This window comes from Condylura cristata, unplaced genomic scaffold, assembly GCF_000260355.1.
Source record: "Condylura cristata isolate star-nosed mole 26May11 unplaced genomic scaffold, ConCri1.0 scaffold00015, whole genome shotgun sequence".
NCBI lineage: Eukaryota > Metazoa > Chordata > Mammalia > Eulipotyphla > Talpidae > Condylura > Condylura cristata.
In genome coordinates, this window is record NW_004567116.1 from 19,579,861 (window position 1) to 19,584,558 (window position 4,698).

A 4,698-nucleotide genomic window follows, 5' to 3' on the forward strand; every position below is an offset into this window, starting at 1 on the left:
GGCAAGTTTAAGTTAATGTAACCCAATGTTTCAAACTATTCTGCGATCAGTAATTATTTTGTAAATGTTTTGCATGTCATGACAAAAGGAATCCATTGTGAAATACATATGGGAAGTGGGAGGTTGGTAGTAACAGGTGGTGTTATTTTTGCTTCTTGACTTCCAAATCATTTGTTTTCCCTTATACATTGAGAATCTTCAAGAAGAAAAGGTTGGAATGACCACAGAACTACTACATCTACCCCCAATTTTATTTTTTCCTAGGACACTACAGTATTTCCTAGAGTGGCATCAGAAATGCCGGCCGATTGTATGGTTATTGTATCATTTTTTTTATTGCTGCATAATAAACTACCCCAAACGTAATGGCATCAAATAACAATTTTATTGCACATGGGATTCAGTGAATAAGGATTTATAAGCAGTAGCAATTGCTTGTCCTGTCATGTGATTTCTGAATGCTCATCTGGAAAGACTTCAATGCTTGAAGTCTTGAAGGCCGAAATCATTTGCAGCCTATTCACAGGTCTTGAGGGGCTGGGATCTTATTTGGGCTGTTGGAAAGACACTTACACATGGTGGCTCCATGTAGCTATTGGATTTCCTGCCAGCATTGTGGCTGTGGTCCAAGAGTGAGCCTTCCAAAATTCTCAGCAGAAGTTACTGCACCTTTGTAGTCTCCCTTGGAAGTCATATAAAGGCATATCTTTCATAGTCACAGACCCACCCAAATTCAGGAGGGAAGAACATAAATGTCACATTGCAAGAAGACCATAGGCATTGGAGATTTGTTGGGCAATTTTTGGACTATACAACTTGGTACACTTATCAACTCTTTAGCTTCAGAAAACCATTAATGAATAACTCAGGGCTAGAGTGGGATTAATGTCTCTATAATATCTAGCTTTCTCCATATGTGGTTAGGTTTATATTATAGAATTTTAGAATTAGAAGGGAGGTTATAGAGCCCCACTTTTCATGCAGGCTATGAAAGGCAGCTCTGCCGTCAAAACCTGAATACATCAAAATGTATAAAGTTTTTTTAAAAAAAGATTTATTTATTTATGCATACAGAACTGGGGTGCAGGCCAGAGGCTCAGGTGTGGTGAGAGGCTTCACCAGAGACAGAGTGGGGAACAGAACAGACAGATTGATGAAGTACACTGCTGAGGGGAGCAGCGGGTGGGTCAGGAGAGGTCTGCCACACCATGTGGTCATCTCCGGGGCAGGTGGGAATCGAACTCATGCTGAAGCGGCTTTAGATTCTCAGTGCTGTGCTTTAACCTGCTGTGCCACCAGGGAGGGCCTAAATTTACTTTTAAGATATTCACAGTCTGTCAAGAGAGACAAATTTGTAAAGAAAATAAATACAAAATCAAAGATAGTATTCTAGAGTTAGGCAAACAAGGCTTCAAAGGCATGGTGAAGTAAGAACTGGGATTTGAGGGACAAAGGGAGTTTGATAGCATAGGGTGGGGAAGGATTTCTGTGTTTAGAGACTATGTGTGAAGGCAGGGTAGAGGAAGTGAATCAGCAAGGTGGGTTTTGGGGCATCTGAGTGATTTATAAATAAAGGAAGTATGTGGTAGAAAGTAAATAACGGAAGATTGTGTGAATTTTATCCTGTATCCCACACAGAAAATCATGCAAGGGTTTTGAGCAGAGAAGTGACAAGATCATATTTCAGTTTTGGAAAGTTCCTCTCCTGTGACAGAGGAGATATGGGCAATAAATCAAGAGATCTGAGTGTCAAGAGTGAAAGACACTGGTTGTGTTTGTAGGATTGGATTTTCTGAGTCAGGGTTGTAGGGATAAGAAAAAGAGTGTCTAAGATGATCAGGAGCAGTGGGTGCCATTTTCAACATAGATAAAAGGAGATGAGGGCCAGTTCGAGAAGATAAACAATATTTTGGACATATAGACTTTAAATATCTCTTTAATCTCACAGAGATAAATTTAAGTAGTTGTTGGAACTATGAGTCAGGAGAACAAGAGCAAGGTCTGGGCTGGATATAAGGATCAAGTCTATTTAATGAATCATATGTTTCTAGCAAGATGATTACAATACTCAAGCTTGCTTGATGAGGATATTACCTTTAATGGAATGGAAAACTGGTTGATTATAAGTACCTACTTATCATGGGTGCTTGTCACGGGCACGCTTTATGGTCAGTTTGGAGGCCTAGGTTGTTAGGTATCCATATCCCTCACAGGGACAATTAGAAAACCATGCATAATTAACTTGCCCTGTTCTTCAGCTTATTCTCTTTGTTCTGTTCTTCAGCCTATTCTTTCTATTTTTGTCAAATGCTTGGAGGAAGACAAAATAAAATCAAGCTAATAAACTTTCCAGGAGATGAATCTGGAATGCATATTTAATTATAAGATTCTCCCTAATCTTGGTAATTTAAAATAAAAATCTTAAACTAACAAAATAAGATAGAACTGATTAAAAGAATGCTAACTTCTGCCAAAAGTTTCTACAAATTAATAATATAAACACAAGATGGGGATTTGGGGAGGAGGCTTAACAGATGTTTCTGAGGGAAAAGTACAGCTAATGGCTCCACTTCACAAACTGATGTCTTTAAAACTTTGTGCTAATAGAAGTGAAGCATTGCCCAAACCTTTTTCAGTGCAAGTGTTATTCAAAAATATTGTTGTCAAATAATTGTGGAAACAGCTTGGTTAATGTTAGCAGGCTTATTTATTTATTTTTTTCAGGACGTCTCTGAACTCTAGATGGGCCAAGATGCATTCAACTTTAGAATCAGAGCAATACTAGACCTGTTTCATTATCTACCACAACCTAGTCTCCCTCTATGGAAAATGTACCCTCCATGTGGAAACCTCTGGAAAATTCTGATCTAGGTGTTTCAGTTGTTTCAGTTTTATGATAGACTAAATTTGCTGCTCTCACCAAAAGTACTATGTATGGATAAAGGTAGACAGTCCCAGTACATTTTATACAGATTAGGCTATTTATCTATCATTTATGTGATGCTTTGCTATGTGCCAGGTATGTAATAAAAATGTTAGTAGTTATCTGATTTTCTGGATGAGGAAACTGTCAAGAAAGTCTTTGCAATGACACAGCTAATGAGTGGCAGAGCCAGGTTCCAAAAGTGGACAGTCAGTTTGAAATCTGCACACTCTCATGCCACAGCTGGAAATGTGCTCCCAGTACATCCCATGTTGTGAGCTACACACAGTCATCCTAGTGAAGCCACTGTGGCAACAGAATTACATATGATATAGCAGGAGATGCTCAACAGTGAAGACAGGCAGCAGCAAAACATACCCATGGTGAGCCTGATGGTTAATCTCAAATTGCCAAAGGGAAAGGCTGGAAACTTTTCTAGAACAACCCATTTTCGCAGTGTTTAAAGGAACCCTAGAAACATCACAAGGGTGTGAATAAAAAAGAGCATCAGCTTCTAAGAGGCATATTGGTGTGATTGCAATCAACAAACTCCCAGGCAACTTTAGCATATTCATTAACAGCTAACATTTTTGGCCTTTTTGTTTTTTAACTTTGTGTAGAGAAGTAAAATTATGATTGATTTCTTTCAGACAAATAGGAGGGCTAGATATGTGTGCCAAGACACTGGCCACCCTCTCCCTAGCTATATTCCTCAGAAGGCTTAGAAGTGTTTGTGTCCTTAGACTTTAAGTCATGCCAATAATTTAAGACAGTTTGAGGATATTCAAGATCATTCAGGGTGCTGTTGGCTATAATGAAAAAAGTTTAGAAAAAAGTCCTTGTCCCTCATCTGGTTATGGGAATTATAATGAAGAAGTTGATATAAAAAATACTTTGCAGCTACGAAAAGTGGCATTGTAGAAGGATGGATGTTCATGAAAAATTGAGAAAAATCTGAGGTTTCAAATATATGTAAAATTAATCCTATTTTTTATTTATATGTACATATACACATCTCACATATATAAGATGTGTATATATAAATTTAATATAAGGTACTATTAAACAAGTTTTTTTTCAAGCAGCATTATCCAATCGAATTTCCTGTGATGCTGGTATGTTTTCTACCTTTGTTACCTGATAAAGTAGTCCTTAGTCACATGTAACTATGAACACTGGAAATATAGCTAGTATGATTGAGGAATTACTTTTTAATTGGCTAACTTATTTTTATTAATTTATTCTTATTTTTGTGTAGAAGAACTGGGATGTAAGCCCGAGGTGTGCATTGTGAGCAAATTCACCAGAGACAGAGTGGGGAGCAGAGAAGGTAGATTTATTAAAATACACTGCTGAGGAGAGTAGCAGGTAAGACAGGAGAGGTCTACTGTGCTATATGTGTGTTAGCCCCCTTGCCAGGGGTTCAAACTTAGGCTGCAGCAGTGATAGTGCTATGATTTAACACTTAGGCCACTAAGGAGGCACCCAAACTTAGTTTAATTTTAATACCTATGTGGGAATTGGTCAGCCTTATTGGAATCCACAGTTCTAGAAGGTATAAGCCTAAGTCATATTAAAATTTCCCCTTTGTGCATTTGTATACTTTAAAAATTATAATTGATTTTTGAATATTAAAATACTGACTATAAAATTAATTCTTAATCTGATGGAGGTAAGGAAAGAAGCCATCATTCTGCTGTCTGCAAGAAACACATCTAACTATAAAAGATAAAAACAGACTGAAAATAAAAGGATGGAAAACAATCCTACAAGCA